The sequence below is a fragment of the Arachis hypogaea genome, chromosome 2 (assembly GCF_003086295.3).
Source record: "Arachis hypogaea cultivar Tifrunner chromosome 2, arahy.Tifrunner.gnm2.J5K5, whole genome shotgun sequence".
Classification (NCBI taxonomy): Eukaryota; Viridiplantae; Streptophyta; class Magnoliopsida; order Fabales; family Fabaceae; genus Arachis; species Arachis hypogaea.
Window position 1 is genome coordinate 81,703,274 of NC_092037.1, and position 25,646 is coordinate 81,728,919.

A 25,646-nucleotide genomic window follows, 5' to 3' on the forward strand; every position below is an offset into this window, starting at 1 on the left:
GAAGGAAAAAAAAAAAAACAAATAAACAAGTAAAAGAAAAATATTTACAATAACCGATAATAAGGCACACGTTTGCAACTCCCTGGCAACGGCGCCATTTTGATGTTAGGGATTTTTGCTAGTAAAGAATTTTATAAAATATAGTCGCGTTGTGAGTAGAGATTCTAAACCAACAGAAAATCCCTTCGTACAAACGTTTTGGTTGTCACAAATAACAAACCCAATAAATTTATATACCGAAGTATTCAAACCTCGGGTCGTCTTCTCAAGGAATTGCAGGGATGTATGTTCTTATTATTGGTTATGCAAAGGTATATTTTGGGGGTTTTAAAAAGGGTTGAACAAGTAATTTAATTGACAAGAAAAATAAATAAATGACTATAAAATAAACTCTTGGCAAGATATGAGAAATTGGAAGTCCTATCCTAGTTATCCTTATCAGGTGTGATGAGAATTGGGTTTTAATCCCACTTAGTTAACCTTTACTAAAGTAAAGGAAAGTCAAGTGGACTAATTAGTTTGATCCTCAAGTCCTAGTCAATCCCTGTGGGAAGACTAGCTTTAGAGCGATCTAGATCAATTAGAATCTGCCAATTTCAACCACTGTTGAGTTTGACAACTCAAGAGTTACCAATTAATCAACCAAAGCCAAAAGGGAATAAAATCTACTTGAATGAAAATAATTTGGATAGAACCCAAGCATCAATAACTTATAAGTTTGAAATACCTCAATTTATATTAAATAAAGATGTCAATTCTAACATGGACAATATTCATAAGCCAATTGGGCGACATAAATCAAACACAAATAAAAGTATCGGAGTAAATAAAAGTAGAAGAGAAACATAAATTATTGAACCTGATACGATGAAGTAATCCTAATGACTAAAGAAATCCTAATCCTAAAACCTAAGAGATAGGAGAGAACCTCTCTCACTAAAAACTACATCTAAACTATGAAAAGTGCTTAATTGGAGATTCTTCGTCCCCTTCATTCCTCCACTTTGCAGCCTTTGGTCTGTATTCTCTGGGCTTGGATATGGGCCAAAAAGAGCAAAAAAATTGCTGAAAATGAGATCTGCAAATTCTGCAGATCGCGCACGTCACGCGTCCGCGTGGGTCACACAGTCGCGTCGTCTGGAGTGTTGCTCTTCCACGCGGTCGCATCAGTCATGCGCCCGCGTCAGTTGTATTTCGCAATTCACACGTTCGCCTTATCCATGCACTCGCGTCGATTCCTTTTTGTGCGAACCACGCGTTCGCGTCGTCCATGCGGGCGCGTCACTGCCAGTTTCTTCAAAAAATCCATTTTATGCTTTCCTTCCATTTTTGTATGTCTCCTTTCCATCCTTTAAATCATTCCTGCCTTAGAAGATCTGAAACTACTTAACACACAAATCACGGCATCGAATGGCAATACAAGGTAATTAAAATTAATATTTTAAAGCTAGGAAACATGTCTTTTCACATACATCACATAATAAGGAAGGGAAAGTAAAACCATGCAATTTCACATGCATAAGTGGGTGAAGGATTGAATAAATCACTTAAATTCAGCACAAGATATATCATAAAATTTGGGTTTATCATGGACACACAGGTGTGTGCGTCCGCACACTTTGTGAATCTCTCTTCCTGTGCGCACGCACACTAGGAGATGCTTGGCTGGACGCACGACGCGCTCTTATTGGTCCACGCGCTCTTATTGGAATAAGTGCAAGTTTATGTAATGAAATTCATTCAATTCTAGCAAAAAATCATCATCAATTATGGATTCATCAATTCTCCCACACTTAAACACTAGCATGTCTTCATGCTAAACACATTCAAAGGAGATAGATGAAAGGAAAAAATGACTTATTCTATAAACTACTTAGATGTATGCAACTATCCTAAGGTAATCACCTACGTGCGCTACAATGAGAGTTGGTGGAAACAAACCATGAAATTTCAATCCATCACAAGAAAGCTTTAGGGCTAATGCAAAGAGTGCATTCACTAAGATCAAAGTCCAAAGAATTGAATTGAAATTTTCAAAATTAAACAATCCAACAACTTGCAAGAAGATACGATATAAGGCATAAGAACATAGAATTGAGTGATCTAACCCATCACTGGATGTGTATGTACTAAATTCGCTCAGTGTTTAGGGTTTAACCACTCAATTCTCCGTTTTTTCATGCTTTTCAAAGATTTGCAAGTCATCTAACAATCGACTAGTATTTAATGCATGAATAACAATTATCATGAGGTCTTTGGAGGGATGTAATTGGGCTAGGGTTTAGGTAGGATGAGATATGCTCAAGTGGACATATAGAATTAGTTCTTTGATTAGTTTGAATGTCCACCCAATCTTATATCACATATATACACATTAGCATACCCTATTTACCCATTTTCTTTTCTTTTCTCTTTTTTTTTTCTTTTTTTTTTCTAACTCACCTCACTCATGCATTTTCCTTTCAAACATGGTATATGCATCCTTTATTTTTCTCTTTATTTCATATTTTGTTATGCACAAGTTTTTTTTAAATTGAACTATGAATGCATATGTTTTCATTAGTGGAATGCATGAGCTTTAACTAATTGCCAAAACTTTTTGAATTAATGCTTCTATCACTAATGTGTTCCCAAGTTTCCCCCTACATTTAGAATTTACACACTAATCCACCCAAGCTAATCAAAGAGTAATTCAAGGACATCAATGGTTTTTTGCTTAAGGGGAGCAATGTGCTATTATCAGAACAAAGGAGATTCATAGGCTCAAAGGGGGTTCACAAAGGTGCATGCAAGGGTTGGCCATATAGGTTAGTGAGGTTATCATCAAACATAGCTTCAATCATGCTAAATGCATTCAAACACAAATACAGGATATAAGGAATCATGCAAATCAATGATCACAATAAAAAAAGAGTAATAACCACACAAGAACACATTATGGTTGAAAAATGCAACCATCTATTAAGGCTCAAAACTCATAAGGTATGTTGTTCGAGCTCTTTCTCATGTTCTACAAAAAAATACTTCAAGCAAGTTGGAAAACACAACATTTCTTCAATTCAATCAATGGTACGCCCTAGAAAAGATCTCATGGACATTCCTTGGTGTTTCACCAACTTATTCATTCTATCATGCAACATGCAAATACTAAATACTAAGGATCTGTACGACAGAGAAATATTTACAACTAACCAAGCGAAATTCAATAAAAATAAAACTACTCAAAACAAAAAACATTGCAAAAGTGTCTTGAAAGGAGAAATTTTTACCCCCTTGGAATCATAGATCCTCCCTCACACTTAGTATATGCACGGTCTTCCATGCATGCTTATGCTCTGGGAGAGTGAAGACGGGGGCCACCTTCAGCTGGTGGACTTGGAAGTGGGTTGATCAACCGCGTCAGACTACTCCCCAGCTGGCTCGGATAAGGATCTAGGAATTGGGCTGAGGTCTCTTCCTTCTAGCCTTGCCGCTATCCACTCAAAACGCTTTTGCTCCAAATGCTCCTTGCGGTGGATATCGTGCAAGATGTCTTCGAACAATTCGGGAAGAGGACGGAGAATGGGTAAAGCGGTTGATGAAGTTGGTAGACTTGGTGGTGGTGCTATGGGTGTCTTCCTCTTGGAGGGGGTGATTAATTTTTTCAAATGGCCCCTCGAGATGAACTTGTTGCGTTTAAGAACCATGAACATGATATCTTGCGGATGCCATTCTACCCTGGCTGTTGTTGCTAAATGCATCACAATCGATGGAAAAGGAATGCTGACGTTCTCTTTATCAATCAGTTTCCATATCGATGTGCATAATAAAGGCACAATGGCTATGCTCTTTCCTTCCATGATAGCCCAAAGTAGCAGCGCAGTCTTGAATCTCACATGGGTAACATGAGTGCTGGGAATGATATAGTCCGCTACAATCTGATGCTATATACGAGCTTCGACATTCAAATTGGAGTAAGCTATAGTCGCAGGAATAGAATTTCTCCTTTTGCTATACTCCCATGAAGCACCAGGACAGCCAATTTTTTGAAGTATGGGAGTCAGAGACATCCTCCCCTTAGATGCCTTCGCCTTAATTCAAGGATAGTCATTGGTGCACGAAATTGTGATCATCAATGGCGCCATCAACATGGTACGCTCAATTGCAATCTCAACTCTTTATCACAACTTCGCACAACTAACTAGCAAGTGCACTGGGTCGTCCAAGTAATAAACCTTACGCGAGTAAGGGTCGATCCCATGGAGATTGTTGGTATGAAGCAAGCTATGGTCATCTTGTAAATCTCAGTCAGGCGGATTCAAATGGTTATGGAGGATTAATGATTAAAAGATAAATAAAACATAAAATAAAGATAGAGATACTTATGTAATTCATTGGTGAGAGTTTCAGATAAGCGTATGGAGATGCTTTGTCCCTTCCATCTCTCTGCTTTCCTACTGTCTTCATCCAATCCTTCTTACTCCTTTCCATGGCAAGCTGTATGTTGGGCATCACCGTTGTCAATGGCTACAGTCCCGTCCTCTCAGTGAAAATGTTCAACGCGCTCTGTCACAGCACGGCTATTCAGCTGTCGGTTCTCGATCATGTAGGAATAGAATCCAGTGATTCTTTTGCGTCTGTCACTAACGCCCCACAATCGCAAGTTTGAAACTCGTCACAATCATTCAATCTCCGAATCCTACTCAGAATACCACAGACAAGGTTTAGACCTTCCGGATTCTCTTGAATGCCGCCATCAATTCTAGCTTATACCACGAAGATTTTGATTAAGGAATCTAAGAGATAAACATTCAAGCCTTGTTTGCTTGTAGAACGGAAGTGGTTGTCAGGCACGCATTCATAAGTGAGAATGATGATGAGCGTCACATAATCATCACATTCATCATGTTCTTGGGTGCGAATGAATATCTTAGAACAAGAATAAGTTGAATTGAATAGAAGAACAATAGTAATTGCATTAATACTCGAGGTACAGCAGAGCTCCACACCTTAATCTATGGTGTGTAAAAACTCCACTGTTTAAAATACATAAGTGATAATGGTGATCATTGGCTTCGGCCCCAGAGAGGGAACCAGAAGAACCAAGATGAAAATACAATAGCAAACTATCTTATTTATAGAGAACTAGTAGCTTAGGGTTTACAGAAATGGGTAAATGACATAAAAATCTACTTCCGGGCCCACTTGGTGTGTGCTTGGGCTGAGCATTGAAGCTTCCATGTGTAGAGACTTTTCTTGGAGTTAAACGCCAGCTTTTGTGCCAGTTTGGGTGTTTAACTCCCATTTCTGTGCCAGTTCCGGCGTTAAATGCCAGAATTCTTGAGCTGAATTGAAACGCCTGTTTGGGCCATCAAATCTCGGGCAAAGTATGGACTATTATATATTGCTGGAAAGCCCAGGATGTCTACTTTCCAATGCAATTGAGAGCGCGCCAATTGGGCTTCTGTAGCTCCAGAAAATCCACTTCGAGTGCAGGGAGGTCAGAATCCAACAACATCTGGTCCTTTTCAGCCTCTGAATCAGATTTTTGCTCAGGTCCCTCAATTTCAGCCAGAAAATACCTGAAATCACAGAAAAACACACAAACTCATAGTAAAGTCCAGAAAAGTGAATTTTAACTAAAAACTAATAAAAATACAATAAAAACTAACTAAAACATATTAAAAACATACTAAAAACAATGCCAAAAAGCGTATAAATTATCCGCTCATCACAACACCAAACTTAAATTGTTGCTTGTTCCCAAGAAACTAAAAAACAAATAAGATAAAAAGAAGAGAATATGCAATGAATTCCAAAAACATCTATGAAGATCAGCATTAATTAGATGAGCGGGGCTTTTAGCTTTTTGCCTCTGAACAGTTTTGGCATCTCACTCTATCCTTTGAAATTCAAAATGATTGGCTTCTATAGGAACTCAGAATCCAGATAGTGTTATTGATTCTCCTAGTTAAGTATGATGATTCTTGAACAAAGCTACTTTATGAGTCTTGGCCGTGGTCCAAAGCACTCTGTCTTCCAGTATTATCACCGGATACATACATGCCACAGACACATAACTGGGTGAACCTTTTCAGATTGTGACTCAGCTTTGCTAGAGTCCCCAATTAGAGGTGTCCAGGGTTCTTAAGCACACTCTCTCTTTTTGGATTCACTGCTTTTTCTTGCTTCAATAATCATTTTTATGATTTTTCAGATCCTCAGTAACATGTCTCCTTTTTTCATCATTCTTTCAAGAGCCAACATTCATGAACAACAAATTCAAAAGACATATGCACTGTTCAAACATACATTCAGAAGTCAAAGTATTGTCACCACATCAAAATAATTAATCTGTTATAAAATTCAAAATTCATGCAATTCTTCTCTTTTTTTAATTAAGAACATTTTTCATTTAAGAAAGGTGATGGATTCATAGGACATTCATAACTTTAAGGCATAGACACTAAGACACTAATGATCATAAGACACAAACATAAATAAAACATAAAGCATAATTTTCGAAAAAAATAGAAAAATAAAGATCAAGGAGATTAAAGAACGGGTCCACCTTAGTGACGGCGGCTTGTTCTTCCTCTTGAAGATCTTATGGAGTGCTTGAGCTCCTCAATGTCTCTTCCTTGCCTTTGTTGCTCCTCTCTCATGAGTCTTTGATCTTCTCTAATTTCATAGAGGAGGATGGAATGTTCTTGGTGCTCCACCCTTAGTTGTCCCATGTTGGAACTCAATTCTCCTAGAGAGGTGTTGATTTGCTCCCAATAGTTTTGTGGAGGAAAGTGCATCCCTTGAGGCATCTCAGGGATTTCATGATGAGGAATTTCCTCATGTCCGTGAGTGGGATCTCTTGTTTGCTCCATCCTCTTCTTAGTGATGGGCTTGTCCTCATCAATGAGGATGTCTCCCTCTATGTTAATTCCAACTGAATTACAGAGGTGACAAATGAGATGAGGGAAGGCTAACCTTGCCAAGGTAGAAGACTTGTCCGCCACCTTATAAAGTTCTTGGGATATAACCTCATGAACTTCTACTTCCTCTCCAATCATGATGCTATGAATCATGATAGCCCGGTCTATAGTAACTTTGGACCGGTTGCTAGTGGGAATGATTGAGCGTTGGATAAACTCCAACCATCCCCTAGCCACGGGCTTGAGGTCATGCCTTCTCAGTTGAACCGGCTTCCCTCATGAATATCTCTTCCATTGAGCGCCCTCTTCACAAATGTCTATGAGGACTTGGTCCAATCTTTGATCAAAGTTGACCCTTCTAGTGTAAGGGTGTTCATCTCCTTGCATCATGGGCAAGTTGAATGCCAACCTTACATTTTCCGGACTAAAATCTAAGCATTTCCCCCGAACCATTGTAAGCCAATTCTTTGGGTCCGGGTTCACACTTTGATCATGGTTCTTGGTGATCCATGCATTGGCATAAAACTCTTGAACCATTAAGATTCTGACTTGTTGAATGGGGTTGGTAAGAACTTCCCAACCTCTTCTTCGGATCTCATGTCGGATCTCCAGATATTCACTCTTTTTGAGTTTGAAAGGGACCTCGGGGATCACTTTCTTCATGGCCACAACTTCATGGAAGTGGTCTTGATGCACCCTTGAGATGAATCTCTCCATCTCCCATGACTCGGAGGTGGAAGCTTTTGCTTTCTCTTTCCTCTTTCTAGAGGTTTCTCCGGCCTTAGATGCCATAAATGGTTATGGAAAAACAAAAAGCAATGCTTTTACCACACCAAACTTAGAAGGTTTGCTCTTCCTCGAGCAAAAGAAGAAAGAAGAGAGTAGAAGAAGAAGAAATAGAGGAGATAGAGGTGGCTTTGTTTTTCAGCCAAGGGGGAGAAGTAGTGTGTATGTTGTGTGAAAATGAAGGAGTGAAGATTGGTTTATATAGGGGTGGAGAGAGGGGAAGGTTCGGCCATTATGGGTGGGTTTGGGAGGGAAAGTGGTTTGAATTTGAATGGTGAGGTAAGTGGGGATTTATGAAGGATGGATGTGAGTGGTGAAGAGAATGGTGGGATTTGATAGGTGAGGGGTTTTTGGGGAAGAGGTGTTGAGGTGATTGGTGAATGGGTGAAGAAGAGAGAGAGTGGTGGGATAAATGGGGATCCTGTGGGGTCCACAGATCCTGAGGTGTCAAGGATAATTCATCCATGCACCAAGTGGCGAGCAAAAATGCTCCTTCTGCCAATCCTGGCGTTAAACGCCGGGCTGTTGCCCATTTCTGGCGTTTAACGCCAGCTTGGTTCCCATTCCTGGCGTTAAACGCCAGTCTGGTGCCCCTTTCTGGCGTTAAACGCCCAGAATGGTGCCAGACTGGGCGTTAAACGCCCATTTGTTGTCTTCACTGGTGTTTAAAATCCAGCAAGTTTTTCTCCAGGGTGTGCTATTTTTTTCTGTTTTTCATTCTGTTTTTGCTTTTTCAATTGATTTTGTGACTTCACATGATCATCAACCTACAGAAAACATAAAATAACAAAGGAAAATAGATAAATATAACATTGGGTTGCCTCCCAACAAGCGCTTCTTTAATGTCAGTAGCTTGACAGTGGGCTCTCATGGAGCCTCACAGATACTCAGAGCAATGTTGGAACCTCCCAACACCAAACTTAGAGTTTGACTATGGGGGCTCTGTTTGATTCTGTTTTGAGAGAAGCTCTTCATGCTTCCTCTCCATGGTTATAGAGGGGTATCCTTGAGCCTTAAACACAAAGGATTCTTCATTCACTTGAATGATCAATTCTCTTCTGTCAACATCAATCACAGCCTTTACTGTGGCTAGGAAGGGTCTGCCAAGGATGATGGATTCATCCATGCACTTTCCAGTCTCTAGGACTATGAAATCAGCAGGGGTTTAATGGTCTTCAACCTTTACCAGCACATCCTCTACAAGTCCATAAGCTTGTTTTCTTGAATTGTCTCCCATCTCTAGTGAGATTCTTGCAGCTTGCACCTCAAAGATCCCTAGCTTCTCCATTATAGAGAGAGGCATGAGATTTATGCTTGACCCTAGGTCACACAGAGCCTTCTCAAAGGTCATGGTGCCTATGGTACAAGGTATTGAGAACTTCCCAGGGTCCTGTCTCTTTTGAGGTAATCTCTGCCTAGTAAAGTCATCCAGTTCTTTGGTGAGCAAAGGGGGTTCATCCTCCCAAGTCTCATTACCAAATAACTTGTCATTTAGCTTCATGATTGCTCTAAGGTACTTAGTGATGAGCGGATAATTTATACGCTTTTTGGCATTGTTTTTATATAGTTTTTAGTAAGTTTGAGCTACTTTTAGGGATGTTTTCACTAGTTTTTATGTTAAATTCACATTTCTGGACTTTACTATGAGTTTGTGTGTTTTTCTGTGATTTCAGGTAAATTCTGACTGAAATTGAGGGATTTGAGCAAAACTCTGAAGAAGGCTGACAAAAGGACTGCTGATGCTGTTGGAATCTGACCTCCCTGCACTCGAAATGGATTTTCTGGAGCTACAGAACTCCAATTGGCGCGCTCTCAACGGTGTTGGAAAGTAGACATCCAGGGCTTTCCAGCAATATATAATAGTCCATACTTTATTCGAAGAATGACGACGTAACTTGGCGTTAAACGCCAAGTACACGATGCTGTCTGGAGTTAAACGCCAGAAAAACGTCATTATCCGGAGTTGAACGCCCAAAACACGTCATAACCTGAAGTTTGACGCCAAGAAATGCCTTAGCTCGTGGAATGATCAAGCTCAGCCCAAGCATACACCAAGTGGGCCCCGGAAGTGGATTTATGCATCAATTACTTACTCATGTAAACCCTAGTAGCTAGTCTAGTATATATAGGACATTTATCTATTGTATTAGACATCTTTGATCTCAGTTTTGTTTTATTCTTCATCTTAGGGGATCATTGATCACGTTAGGGAGGCTGGCCATTCGGCCATGCCTGAACTCTTTGCTTATGTATTTTCAACGGTGGAGTTTCTGCACACCATAGATTAAGGGTGTGGAGCTCTGCTGTACCTCAAGTATTAATGAAATTCTATCTTCTTTTATTCAAATCTCTCTTATTCTTATTCCAAGATGTTCATTCGTACCCAAGAACATGATGAATGTTATGAGTCAGATTACCCTCATTATCATTCTCACTTATGAATGCGCGTGATTGACAACCATGTCCGTTCTACATGCAACAGAGCTTGAATGTGTATCTCTTAGATTCCCCAACAGAATCTTCGTGGTATAAGCTAGATAGATGGCGGCATTTATGAGGGTCCGGAAAGTCTCACCTTGTCTGTGGTATTCCGAGTAGGATCCTGGGAATTCGGAAAGTCCAACCTTGTCTGTGGTGTTCCGAGTAGGATTCCGGTAATGAATGACCGTGACGTGCTTCAAACTTTAACCTGCTGGGCGTTAGTGACAGACGCAAAAGAGGGATTCTATTCCAGTAGGAGCGGGAACCAACCGGTGATTAGCCGTACTGTGACAGAGTGCGTTAGCATAGTTTTCACTGCGAGGATGGGATGTAGCCATCAGCCATGGGTGATGCCTCCAGACTGGTTAGCTGTGCGAGTGACAGCCGCACAGGATATTTCCCCGTGAGGAATGAAAGTAGCCACAGTTGATGGTGAACCCCTATACAAAGCTTGCCATGGAAAGGAGTAAGAAGGATTGAATAGGAGCAGTAGGAGAGCAGGCGTCCCTGAGCTCTACAGTATCTCCATCCACTTATCTGAAATTCCTACCAATGAATCTGCATAAGTGTTCTATCCCTTTTCTTTACATATAATTTATTATTCCTTTTTATTATTAATTATTCCAAAAAAACATAAACCAATTTAATCTGCCTGACTGAGACATACAAGGTGACCATAGCTTGCTTCATACCAACAATCTCTGTGGATTCGACCCTTACTCACGTAAGGTTTATTACTTGGACGACCCAGTACACTTGCTGGTTAGTTGAACGGAGTTGTGAGAATAAACAGTGCCCTAAGGGTAAATATATGCTAAAGCTCAAAAGATAGAAATCACAATTTCGTCCACCAAGTTTTTGTCGCCGTTGCCGGGGATTGTTAGAGTATGGACAACTGACGGTTCATCTTGTTGCTCAGATTAGGTAATTTTCTTTCCAAAAATCTTTTTCAAAAATTTTTCTTTTATTTTTCGTTTTTCCAAACTATGTTTTTCGAAAAAAATTAATAAAAATACAAAAAAATTAGAAAATCATAAAAATCAAAAATATTTTGTGTTTCTTGTTTGGATCTTGTGTTAATCTTTAAGTTTGGTGTCAATTGCATGCTTTAAAAATTTTTTGCATTTTTCGAAAATCCCATGCATTCATAGTGTTCTTCATGATCTTCAAGTTGTTCTTGACAAGTCTTCTTGTTTGATCTTGATGATTTCTTGTTTTGTGTCTTTTGTTGTTTTTCATGTGCATTTTTGCATTCATATTTTCCATGCATTAAAGATTTTCAAGTTTGGTGTCTTGCATGTTTTCTTTGCATCAAAAATTTTTCAAAATTATGTTCTTGATGTTCATCATGATCTTCAAAGTGTTCTTGGTGTTCATCTTGACATTCATAACATTCTTGCATGCATTCATTGTTTTGATCTAAAAATTTCATGCATTGAATATTTTTGTTGTTTTTCTCTTTCATAATTAAAAATTCAAAAAAATCAAAAAAAATATATTTTCCTTATTTTCCTCCAAATTTTCGAAATTTTGGGTTGACTTGGTCAAAAATTTTCAAAATTAGTTGTTTCTTACAAGTCAAGTCAAAATTTCAAATTTTAAAAATCTTATCTTTTCAAAATCTTTTTCAAAAATCATATCTTTTTCATTTTTTATATAATTTTCGAAAATTTCAAAAATTATTTTTTTAAAATATTTTCAAAATCTTTTTCTTATCTTTTTATCAAATTTTCGAAAATTATGCTAACAATTAATGTGATTGGTTCAAAAATTTGAAGTTTGTTACTTTCTTGTTAAGAAAGGATCAATCTTTAAGTTCTAGAATCTTATCTTGTAATTTCTTGTTAGTTAAGTAATTTTAAAAAAATTAAATCTTTTTCAAAATATCTTTTTATTAGAATTTTTTATCTTATCTTTTTATCTTTTATCTTATCTTTTTCAAAAATTTTATCTTTTTCAAAATTTGATTTCAAAATATCTTATCTAACTTCTTATCTTTTAATCTTTTTCAAATTTTGATTTCAAATCTTTTTCAAATCAACTAACTAACTTTTTGTTTGTTTCTTATCTTTTTCAAAACCAACTAACTACCTATCCCTCTCTAATTTTCGAAAATTCTCCCTCTCTTTTTCAAAAAAAATTCTTTTTGTTTTAAATTTTAATTTTAATTATATTTCATCTTTAATTTTCGAAAATACTAACCCCTTTTTCAAAATTTATTTTCGAAATTTCTCTTCTCTTCTCTGATTCTATTAATTACTAACACTTCTCTTCACCTCTCTTCATCTAAGAATCCAAACTTCTTATATCCCTTGTATTTGGATTCTTCACCCCTTTCTTCTTCTACTAACATAAAGGAATCTCTATACTGTGACATAGAGGATTCCTTTTTCTTTTCTTGTTTTCTTCTCTTTCATATGAGCAGGAACAGGGAAAAAGGCACTCTTGTTGAAGTTGATCCAGAACCTGAAAGGACTCTGAAGAGAAAATTAAGAGAAGCTAAATTACAACAATCCAGAAACAACCTTTCAGAAATTTTCGAACAAGAGAAAGACATGGCAGCCGAAAATAATAATAATAATAATAATGCAAGGAGAATGATTGGTGACTTCACAAAGCCAACGTCCAAGTTTGATGGAAGAAGCATCTCCATTCCTGCCATTGAAGCCAATAACTTTGAGCTTAAGCCTCAACTAGTTGCACTAATGCAACAAAACTGCAAGTTTTATGGGCTTCCATCTGAAGATCCCTATCAGTTTTTAACTGAGTTCTTGCAAGTCTGTGATACTGTAAAGACGAATGGAGTTAATCCTGAAGTCTACAGACTCATGCTTTTCCCTTTTGCTGTAAGAGACAGAGCTAGAACATGGTTGGATTCACAACCTAAGGATAGCCTGGACTCCTGGGATAAGCTGGTCACTGCCTTCTTGGATAAATTCTTTCCTCCTCAAAAGCTGAGCAAGCTGAGAGTGGATGTTCAAACCTTCAAACAAAAAGATGGTGAATCCCTCTATGAAGCTTGGGAAAGATACAAGCAGCTGACCAAAAGATGTCCATCTGACATGTTTTCAAAATGGACCATGCTAGATATATTCTATTATGGTCTCTCTGAATTTTCGAAAATGTCACTGGATCACTCTGCAGGTGGATCTATTCACCTGAAGAAGACGCCTGAAGAGGCTCAAGAACTCATTGACATGGTTGCAAACAACCAGTTCTTGTATACCTATGAGAGGAATTCCGTGAACAATGGGGTACCTCAGAAGAAAGGAGTTCTTGAAATTGATGCTCTGAATGCCATACTGGCTCAGAACAAAGTGTTGACTCAACAGGTCAACATGATCTCTCAAAATCTGAATGGATTGCAACATGCATCCAACAGTACTAGAGAGGCAGCTTCTGAAGAAGCTTATGATCCTGAGAACCCTGCCATGGCAGAGGTTAATTATCTGGGTGAACCATATGGAAATACCTATAACCCATCATGGAGAAATCATCCAAATTTCTCCTGGAAGGATCAACAAAAACCTCAACAAGGTTTTAACAATGGTGGACGCAATAGGCTGAATAATAGTAAGCCATATCCATCATCTTCTCAGCAACAGACAGAGAACTCTGAACAAAATAATTCTAATTTAGCCAATATAGTCTCTGATCTGTCAAAGGCCACTTTCAGTTTCATGAATGAAACAAGATCCTCCATTAGGAATTTGGAGGCACAAGTAGGCCAGCTGAGTAAGAAAGTTATTAAAACTCCTCCCAGTATTCTCCCAAGCAAGACAGAAGAAAATCCAAAAGGAGAATGCAAAGCCATTGACTTAGTCAACATGGCCGAATGCACAAAGGAGGAGGAGGACGAAAATCCCAATGAAGAAGACCTCCTGGGACGTCCTCCAAGCAAGAAGGAGTTTCCTAATAAGGATCCTGAGGGATCTGAGGCTCACCTAGAGACCATAGAGATTCCATTAAATCTCCTTCTGCCATTCATGAGCTCTGAAGAATATTCATCCTCTGAAGAGGATGAAGATGTCACTGGAGAGCAAGTTGCTCAATATTTAGGAGCTATCATGAAACTGAATGCCAAGCTGTTTGGTAATGAGACTTGGGAAAGTGAACCTCCCTTGCTCATTAGTGAATTAGAGACTTGGATTCAGGAAACTCTACCTCAAAAGAAACAAGATCCTGGCAAGTTTTTAATACCTTGCACCATTGGCACCATGAGCTTTGAAAAAGCTCTATGTGACCTTGGGTCAGGAATAAATCTGATGCCACTCTCTGTGATGGAGAAGCTAGGGATCATTGAGGTACAACCTGCCTTGTTTTCATTACAATTGGCAGATAAGTCCATAAGACAAGCTTATGAAACAGTAGAGGACGTGCTAGTAAAAGTTGAAAACTTTTACATCCCTGCTGATTTCATAATCCTAGATACTAGGAAGGAAAATGATGAATGCATCATCCTAGGAAGACCTTTCCTGGCCACAGCAGAAGCTGTGATAGATGTCAACAGAGGAGAGTTAGTCCTTCAATTGAATGGGGAATACCTTGTGTTTCAAGCACATGGCCATCCCTCTGTGACAAAAGAGAGTAAGCATGAAGAGCTTCTCTCAGTTCAAGGTCAAGAAGAGCCCACACAGTCAGACTCTAAGTTTGGTGTTGTGAAGCCACAACCAAACTCTAAGTTTGGTGTTCAAACCCCATATCCAAACTCTAAGTTTGGTGTTGGGACTAGACAACATTGACTTGATTGCTCTGTGGCTCCCTGAGAGCCACTGTCAAGCTATTGACATTAAAGAAGCGCTTGTTGGGAGGCAACCCAATTTTATTTATCTAATTTTATTTTATTTTGTTTCTTTGTTATTTTTGTGTTTAATAAGGTACATGATCATGTGGAGTCACGAAAAAATCAAAAAAATTAAAAACAGAGTCAAAAACAGAAGAAAAAAATTTTTCACCCTGGAGGACGCACGGGCTGGCGTTCAAAGCCCAGAAGATGCATCTGGCTGGCGTTCAATGCCAGAATAGAGAATCTTTCTGGCGCTGAACGCCCAAAACAAGCTACATCCTGGCGTTTAACGCCAGGATGCGCACGTAGAGGACAATCTGGCGCTGAACGCCAGAAACAAGCTTGAAACTGGCGTTCAACGCCAGAAACAAGCATTACATGGGCGTTTAACGCCCAGAACATGCACCAATGGGCGTTTGAACGCCAGAATGGTGCATGAAGGCAATTTACACGCCTATATGGTGAAGGAATGGTATTTCTTTTCACCTCAGGATCTGTGGGCCCCACAAGATCCCCACCTCAGGATCTGTGGACCCCACAGGATCCTCACCTACCTTTTCTTTTAATCCTAATCACACTCTCCTAATCCAAATCTCATTTTCAATGTCACACTTCCCAAAAACCTTCACCAATCACCTCAACCCCTCTTCCCAATTTCCCCATGCACCATTCACATCAACCTCCTCTTCCCCATAAACCCCACCTACCTCCATTACATTCAAATTCAATTTCCCACCCTTTCCCACCCAAAATGGCCGAAACCTAACCCTCCCCCCTCCCTATAAATACCTCTCCTTTCTTCTTCATTTTCACACAACACAACCTCTTCTTCTCTCATATAGCCGAACCCCCTTCTCTACTTCTCTACCAAAATTCTCTTCTTCTTCTTCTACTCTTCTTTTCTTTTTTGCTCGAGGACGAGCAAATTTTAAGTTTGGTGTGGTAAAAAGCCTAAGCTTTTTATTTTTTCATTCACCATCAATGGCACCCAAGACCGGAGTTTCCTCAAGAAAAGGAAAAGGGAAGGCAAAAGCTTCCACTTCTGAGTCATGGGAGAAGGAGAGATTCATCTCCAAGAGCCACCAAGACCACTTCTATGATGTTGTGGCAAAGAAGAAGGTGATCCCCGAGGTCCCTTTCAAGCTCAAAAAGAATGAGTATCCGGAAATCCGACATGAAATTCAAAGAAGAGGGTGGGAAGTCATAACCAACCCCATGCAACAAGTCGGAATACTGATGGTTCAAGAGTTCTATGCCAATGCATGGATCACTAGGAACCATGATCAAAGTATGAACCCGAATCCAAAGAACTATATCACAATGGTTCGGGGAAAATACTTAGATTTCAGTCCGGAAAATGTGAGGTTGGCGTTTCATCTACCCATGATGCAAGGTGATGAACGCCCCTACACAAGAAGGGTCAACTTCAATCAAAGGTTGGACCAAGTCCTAATGGACATTTGTGTGGAAGGCGCCCAATGGAGAGTAGACTCCAAAGGCAAACCAGTCCAACTAAGAAGACTGGACCTCAAGCCTGTAGCTAGAGGATGGTTGGAGTTCATCCAAAGATCCATTATCCCTACAAGCAACCGATCTGAAGTTACTGTGGATCGGGCCATCATGATTCATAGCATCATGATTGGAGAGGAAGTGGAAGTTCATGAAGTCATCTCTAATGAACTCTACAAAATAGCTGACAAGCCTTCATACATGGCACGGCTAGCCTTCCCCCACCTCATATGCCATCTATGTTATTCAGCCGGAGTTATCATAGATGGAGATGTCTCCATTGAAGAAGACAAGCCCATCACAAAGAAGAGGATGGAGCAAACAAGAGAAGTTCCTCACGGCCCTCAAGAAGAACATGAGGAAGTTCATCATCAACAAATGCCTCAAGGAATGCACTTTCCTCCCAACAACTATTGGGAGCAACTTAGTACCTCTTTGGAAGACTTGAGCCATAATGTTGAACAATTAAGGGTGGAACACCATGAACACGCCCTCACTCTCCAAGAAATAAGAGAAGATCAAAGAGCAATGAGGGAGGAGCAACAAAGGCAAGGAAGGGACATAGAAGAGTTGAAGAACATCATTGGTCCTTCAAGAAGAAGACGCCACTAGAGGTGGATTCATTCCTTGTTCTTTATTTTCTTTCTGTTTTCGGTTTTTAAGTATTATGTTTATCTATGTTTTTGTGTCTTTACTTCATGATCATTAGTATGTAACCATGCCTTAAAGATTATGAATAATTCCATAAATCCTTCACCTCTCTTAAAAGAAAAATGTTTTAATTCAAAAGAACAAGAAGTACATAATTTTCGAAATTATTAGTGAATTTAATTTAATTATATTGATGTAGTGGCAATAATTTTTGTTTTCTGAATGAATGCTTGAACAGTGCATATTTTTGATCTTGTTGTTTTTGAGTGTTAAAATTGTTGGCTCTTGAAAGAATGATGAACAAAGAGAAATGTTATTGATGAACTGAAAAATTCATGAATTGATTCTTGAAGCAAGAAAAAGCAGTGAAAAAAAAATGGCGAAAAAAAAATAGAAAGAAAAAGCAAGCAGAAAAAGCCAATAGCCCTTAAAACCAAAAGGCAAGGGTAGCAAGGATCCAAGGCTTTGAGCATCAATGGATAGGAGGGCCCAAGGAAGTAAAATCCAGGCCTAAGCGGCTAAATCAAGCTGTCCCTAACCATGTGCTTGTGTCATGAAGGTCCAAGTGAAAAGCTTGAGACTAAGTGGTTAAAGTCGTGATCCAAAGCAAAAGAGTGTGCTTAAGAGCTCTGGACACCACTAACTGGGGACTTTAGCAAAGCTGAGTCACAATCTGAAAAGGTTCACCCAGTTATGTGTCTGTGGCATTTGTGTATCCGGTGGTAATACTGGAAGACAAAGTGCTTAGGGCCACAGCCAAGACTCATAAGTAGCTGTGTTCAAGAATCAACATGCCTAACTAGGAAAGTCAATAACACTATCTGAAATTCTAAGTTCCTAGAGAAGCCAATCACTCTGAACTACAAAGGAAAAAGTGAGATGCCAAAACTGTTCAGAAGCAAAAAGCTACAAGTCCCGCTCATCTAATTAAATTAATATTCATTGATATTTTGGACTTTATAGTATATTCTCTTCTTTTTATCCTATTTGATTTTCAGTTGCTTGGGGACAAGCAACAATTTAAGTTTGGTGTTGTGATGAGCGGATAATTTATACGCTTTTTGGCATTGTTTTTATATAGTTTTTAGTAAGTTTGAGCTACTTTTAGGGATGTTTTCACTAGTTTTTATGTTAAATTCACATTTCTGGACTTTACTATGAGTTTGTGTGTTTTTCTGTGATTTCAGGTAAATTCTGACTGAAATTGAGGGATTTGAGCAAAACTCTGAAGAAGGCTGACAAAAGGACTGCTGATGCTGTTGGAATCTGACCTCCCTGCACTCGAAATGGATTTTCTGGAGCTACAGAACTCCAATTGGCGCGCTCTCAACGGTGTTGGAAAGTAGACATCCAGGGCTTTCCAGCAATATATAATAGTCCATACTTTATTCGAAGAATGACGACGTAACTTGGCGTTAAACGCCAAGTACACGATGCTGTCTGGAGTTAAACGCCAGAAAAACGTCATTATCCGGAGTTGAACGCCCAAAACACGTCATAACCTGAAGTTTGACGCCAAGAAATGCCTTAGCTCGTGGAATGATCAAGCTCAGCCCAAGCATACACCAAGTGGGCCCCGGAAGTGGATTTATGCATCAATTACTTACTCATGTAAACCCTAGTAGCTAGTCTAGTATATATAGGACATTTATCTATTGTATTAGACATCTTTGATCTCAGTTTTGTTTTATTCTTCATCTTAGGGGATCATTGATCACGTTAGGGAGGCTGGCCATTCGGCCATGCCTGAACTCTTTGCTTATGTATTTTCAACGGTGGAGTTTCTGCACACCATAGATTAAGGGTGTGGAGCTCTGCTGTACCTCAAGTATTAATGAAATTCTATCTTCTTTTATTCAAATCTCTCTTATTCTTATTCCAAGATGTTCATTCGTACCCAAGAACATGATGAATGTTATGAGTCAGATTACCCTCATTATCATTCTCACTTATGAATGCGCGTGATTGACAACCATGTCCGTTCTACATGCAACAGAGCTTGAATGTGTATCTCTTAGATTCCCCAACAGAATCTTCGTGGTATAAGCTAGATAGATGGCGGCATTTATGAGGGTCCGGAAAGTCTCACCTTGTCTGTGGTATTCCGAGTAGGATCCTGGGAATCCGGAAAGTCCAACCTTGTCTGTGGTGTTCCGAGTAGGATTCCGGTAATGAATGACCGTGACGTGCTTCAAACTTTAACCTGCTGGGCGTTAGTGACAGACGCAAAAGAGGGATTCTATTCCAGTAGGAGCGGGAACCAACCGGTGATTAGCCGTACTGTGACAGAGTGCGTTAGCATAGTTTTCACTGCGAGGATGGGATGTAGCCATCAGCCATGGGTGATGCCTCCAGACTGGTTAGCTGTGCGAGTGACAGCCGCACAGGATATTTCCCCATGAGGAATGAAAGTAGCCACAGTTGATGGTGAACTCCTATACAAAGCTTGCCATGGAAAGGAGTAAGAAGGATTGAATAGGAGCAGTAGGAGAGCAGGCGTCCCTGAGCTCTACAGTATCTCCATCCACTTATCTGAAATTCCTACCAATGAATCTGCATAAGTGTTCTATCCCTTTTCTTTACATATAATTTATTATTCCTTTTTATTATTAATTATTCCAAAAAATCATAAACCAATTTAATCTGCCTGACTGAGACATACAAGGTGACCATAGCTTGCTTCATACCAACAATCTCTGTGGATTCGACCCTTACTCACGTAAGGTTTATTACTTGGACGACCCAGTACACTTGCTGGTTAGTTGAACGGAGTTGTGAGAATAAACAGTGCCCTAAGGGTAAATATATGCTAAAGCTCAAAAGATAGAAATCACAATTTCGTCCACCACTTAGCAACTTGCTATTCAGTGACATCTTCGTCCTCTTCAGAGGAAGAATACTCATCAGAGCTCATGAATGGCAGAAGTAAATCCAATGGAATCTCTATGGTCTCAGTGTGAGCCTCAGATTCCCATGGTTCCTCATTAGGGAACTCATTGGAGGCCAGTGGACGTCCATTGAGGTCTTTCTCAGTGGCGATCACTGCCTCTTCCTACCTCTCCAAATTCGGCCATGTTAATGGCCTTACACTCTCCTTTTGGATTCTCTTCTGTATTGCTTGGAAGAGTACTAGGAGGGAGTTCAGTAACTTTTTTACTCAACTAACCCACTTGTGCCTCCAAGTTTCTAATGGAGGACCTTGTTTTAGTCATGAAACTTTGAGTGGTTTTGATTAGATCAGAGACCATGGTTGCTAAGTCAGAGTGGCTCTGCTTAGAATTTTCTGTCTGTTGCTTAGAAGATGATGGAAAAGGCTTGCCATTGCCAAACCTGTTTCTTCCACCATTATTGTTGTTGAAACCTTGTTGAGGTCTCTGTTGATCCTTCCATGAGAGATTTGGATGATTTCTCCATGAAGAATTATAGGTGTTTCCATAGGGTTCTCCCATGTAATTCACCTCTTCCATTGAAGGGTTCTCAGGATCATAAGCTTCTTCTTCAGATGAAGCGTCCTTAGTACTGCATGGTGCAGCTTGCATTCCAGACAGACTTTGAGAAATCATATTGACTTGCTGAGTCAATATTTTGTTCTGAGCCAATATGGCATTCAGAGTATCAATCTCAAGAACTCCTTTCTTCTGATTCGTCCCATTGTTCACAGGATTCCTTTCAGAAGTGTACATGTATTGGTTATTTGCAACCATTTCAATGAATTCTTGAGCTTTTGCAGGCATCTTCTTCAGATGAAGAGATCCTCCAGCAGAGCTGTCCAATGACATCTTGGACAGTTCAGACAGACCATCATAGAAGATACCTATGATGCTCCATTTAGAAAGCATGTCAGAAGGACACTTTCTGATCAATTGTTTGTATCTTTCCCAAGCTTCATAGAGGGATTCACCTTCCTTCTGTCTGAAGGTTTGGACTTCCACTCTGAGCTTACTCAATTTTTGAGGTGGAAAGAACTTTGCCAAGAAGGCATTGACTAGCTTTTCCCAAGAGTTCAGGCTTTCTTTAGGTTGTGAGTCTAACCATATCCTGGCTCTGTCTCTTATAGCAAAAGGGAATAGCATAAGTCTGTAGACCTCAGGGTCAACCCCATTGGTCTTGACAGTGTCACAGATTTGCAAGAATTCAGCTAAGAATTGATGAGGATCTTCCAATGGAAGTCCATGGAACTTGCAATTCTGTTGCATTAGAGAAACTAATTGAGGCTTAAGCTCAAAGTTGTTTGCTCCAATGGCAGGGATAGAGATGCTTCTCCCATAGAAGTCGGGAGTAGGTGCAGTAAAGTCACCCAGCACCTTCCTTGCATTGTTGGCATTGTTGTTGTTTTCGGCTGCCATGTCTTCTTCTTGTTTGAAGATTTCTGTTAGGTCCTATACAGAGAGTAGTGCTTTAGCTTCTCTTAGCTTTCGCTTCAAGGTCCTTTCAGGTTCAGGATCAGCCTCAACAAGAATGCTTTTGTCTTTGCTCCTGCTCATATGAAAGAGAAGAGAACAAGAAAATATGGAATCCTCTATGTCACAGTATAGAGATTCCTTGAGATGTCAGAGGAAAAGAAGAATAGAAGGAGGAGGTAGAAGAATTTGAACTTATCAAGAGAGATAGGGTTCGAATTGTGCATTGAGGAGGAGTGTTAGTCCATAAATAGAAGGATGTGAGAAGAGGGGAAGAATTTTTGAAATTAAATTAAAAGATTTTAAAATAATTAAAATAAATTTTGAAAAATTTATCGGTGATTTTCAAAAACTAAGATTGAGAAAGTAATTAAGTGATTTTTGAAAAAGATTTTGAAATTAGAAATAAAAAAGATATGATTGAAGACTATTTTGAAAAAGATGTGATTAAAAAGATATGATTGAAAAGTTATGGTTTTAAAGAGATATGATTGAAAAGATATGATTGAAAAACAATTTAAAAAGATTTGATTTTTAAAATTATTGACTTGGCTAACAAGAAATTTAAAAGATATGATTCAGACATTAAACCTTTCTCAACAGAAAAGGCAACACACTTGAAATGTTGAATCAAATCATTAATTGTTAGCAAGTATTTTTGAAAATGGAAAGAAATTGATTTTGAAAATATATGATTGAAGAGACATGATTTGAAAAAGATTTGATTTTGAAAAATTATGAAAACTTGAAAAAAATTTGAATTAAAAACAAAATCTTCCCTCTTGTGCTATCCTGGCGTTAAACGCCCAGAATGGTATCCATTCTGGCGTTTAACGCCCAAAACTCTATCCTTTTGGGCGTTAAACGCCCAGCCAGGCACCCTGGCTGGCGTTTAAACGCCAGTTTTCCTTTCTCACTGGGTGTTTTGAACGCCCAGCTTTTTCTGTGTAATTCCTCTGCTGTATGTTCTGAATCTTCAATTCTCTGTATTATTGACTTGAAAAGACACAAATAAAAAAATTTTTTGAATTTTTTTTAATAATGAGGAATAATCAAAATGCAACTAAAATCAAATAAACAATGCATGCAAGACACCAAACTTAGAAGTTTGTATACTATTGACACTAACAAATTGAGAATGCATATGAGAAACAACAAAACACATAAAACAAGAGAATTTAAAGATCAGAGCAAGGAAATCATCAATAACATCAAGAAGATGAATGAAGAACATAATGCATGTAATTTTCGAAAATTAGAGGAATAAAGACATGCAATTGACACCAAACTTAAAATTAGACACTAGACTCAAACAAGAAACATAAAGATATTTTTGATTTTATGATTTTATAATTTTTTTTATTTTTTTCGAAAATTATATGGAAAAGAAAATAAAGAGATTCAAAATTTTTAATAAGAATTTCAGGAATCATGCAATGTTAGTCTAAAGCTTTAGTCTAAAGAAATTAGACATGGCTAGCCAAGCTTCAGCAGGACATTGTATTCAAGAGCTAAATTGATGAGAATCAATCAGCTTTGGTGATAATGAAAACATCACCTTGAAACTCTAGAATTCATTCTTAAAAATTATGAAGAAAACTACCTAATCTAAGCAACAAGATGAACCGTCAGTTGTCCAAACTCAAACAATCCCTGGCAACGGCGCCAAAAACTTGGTGCACAAAATTGTGATCATCAATGGCGCCATCAACATAGTACGCTCAATTGCAATCTCAACTCTTTATCACAACTTCGCACAACTAACCAGCCAGTGCACTGGGTCATCCAAGTAATAAACCTTACGCAAGTAAGGGTCGATCCCACGGAGATTGTTGGTATGAAGCAAGCTATGGTCATCTTATAAATCTCAGTCAGGCGGATTCAAATGGTTATGGAGGATTAATGATTAAAAGATAAATAAAACATAAAATAAAGATAGAGATACTTATGTAATTCATTGGTGAGAGTTTCAGATAAGCGTATGGAGATGCTTTGTCCCTTCCGTCTCTCTGCTTTCCTACTATCTTCATCCAATCCTTCTTACTCCTTTCCATGGCAAGCTGTATGTTGGGCATCACCGTTGTCAATGGCTACAGTCCCGTCCTCTCAGTGAAAATGTTCAACGTGCTTTGTCACAGGACGGCTATTCAGCTGTCGGTTCTCGATCATGTCAGAATAGAATCCAGTGATTCTTTTGCGTCTGTCACTAACGCCCCACAATCGCGAGTTTGAAGCTCGTCATAGTCATTCAATCCCCGAATCCTACTCAGAATACCACAGACAAGGTTTAGACCTTCCGGATTCTCTTGAATGCCGCCATCAATTCTAGCTTATACCACGAAGATTCTGATTAAGGAATCCAAGAGATAAACATTCAAGCCTTGTTTGCTTGTAAAACGAAAGTGGTTGTCAGGCACGCGTTCATAAGTGAGAATGATGATGAGCGTCACATAATCATCACATTCATCATGTTCTTGGGTGCGAATGAATATCTTAGAACAAGAATAAGCTAAATTGAATAGAAGAACAATAGTAATTGCGTTAATACTCGAGGTACAGCAGAGCTCCACACCTTAATCTATGGTGTGTAGAAACTTCACCGTTGAAAATACATAAGTGATAATGGTGATCATTGGCTTTGGCCCCAGAGAGGGAACCAGAAGAACCAAGATGAAAATACAATAGCAAAAGGTCTTATTTATAGAGAACTAGTAGTTTAGGGTTTACAAAAATGAGTAAATGACATAAAAATCCACTTCCGGACCCACTTGGTGTGTGCTTGGGCTGAGCATTGAAGCTTCCATGTGTAGAGACTTTTCTTGGAGTTAAACGCCAGCTTTTGTGCCAGTTTGGGCGTTTAACTCCCATTTCTGTGCCAGTTCCGGCGTTAAATGCCAGAATTCTTGAGCTGACTTGGAACGCCTGTTTGGGCCATAAAATCTCGAGCAAAGTATGGACTATTATTCATTGCTGGAAAGCCCAGGATGTCTACTTTCCAACGCAATTGAGAGCGCGCCAATTGGGCTTCTGTAGCTCCAGAAAATCCACTTCGAGTTCAGGGAGGTCAGAATCCAACAGCATCTGGAGTCCTTTTCAGCCTCTGAATCATATTTTTGCTCAAGTCCCTCAATTTCAGCCAGAAAATACCTGAAATCACAGAAAAACATACAAACTCATAGTAAAGTCCAGAAAAGTGAATTTTAACTAAAAACTAATAAAAATATAATAAAAACTAACTAAAACATACTAAAAACAATGCCAAAAAGTGTATAAATTATCCGCTCATCAGTCATCCTCTTCGGCCGGAATGTGGGGGATATTCAGAATAGCTTCAAGAGCCCGGTTGGAAGTATCCAACCTCTTTCCCCGGAGGAATACCGACTTTGCTTCCCATCTTTGGTAGTTGGCGTAGAATTCCTACACCATGGTTTTATTGACTTCAATTGTGTCTTGCTCTAAAAAACTCCCAATGAAGTGAGGCAATCCGCTCATGGATAACCGCTTTGTACTTGATCGGAACCTTGTTTTCGTTCCCAATGGATTGACCTTTTCTTAAAGCTGTCATATTGGAACTGTGCTCTTCGGTTGATCAAGATGTCCGGTTTGTTACTTGGTTGATCCATGAAACATGGTAGTGATGAGTAGGTTGAAAGTTCCACAACCGGCAAAGCGACCGGTTTCTTACCCTTTTTCCGCATCCTACGAGAAAACAAAATAAATTTCAGATTACAGGACAACAACAAATTTATCACAAGGAAGAAACACTTAATAAAGTCAAGAAAACTAAATTCTTAATTGGAAGTTTGAAGATAGTGTGATTCACAAGAATGACGGTGTATATATTCCAATGGTGCGCGCGGTTGGAACATACACACCGGCCGCACAGAACAGCGATCACACTCCCAATTCAAATAAAGGCTCAAAGCTTCACAACTAAGTGCTCATGTTGCAAGAAAGTGAAATATAGACATGCAAGCAACTCTAAGCAAGCACCAAAAGAGAAAGGTCAATTGTTCATCATCGACAAATGGTAATCACATATACAATGTTCTTTAATTTGAGGCCAAAAGATGTTTGATCAAGACATCATTAAAAATTGAACATTTGCAAAAGGATTAATCAATTTAG

General features: G+C 39.0%; 1 protein-coding gene and 1 non-coding gene across 2 annotated transcripts in view; both read left to right on the forward strand.

Annotated features, from left to right (window-relative positions):
• Positions 1-10,035, forward strand: part of LOC112743278 (mitochondrial inner membrane protease ATP23) — a 29,103-nt gene extending 19,068 nt beyond the window's left edge. The window contains exon 7 of the transcript XR_011873404.1: positions 9,365-10,035. The gene's annotated coding sequence lies outside the window, so the exon portion shown is untranslated. The remainder of the gene's footprint in view (positions 1-9,364) is intronic.
• A 10,920-nt stretch (positions 10,036-20,955) lies between these two features.
• LOC112766117 (small nucleolar RNA R71) lies at positions 20,956-21,059 on the forward strand. Its single transcript, XR_003184121.1, has one exon. It is a non-coding gene; the product is annotated as a small nucleolar RNA R71 (small nucleolar RNA).
• The last annotated feature ends 4,587 nt before the right edge of the window (positions 21,060-25,646 follow it).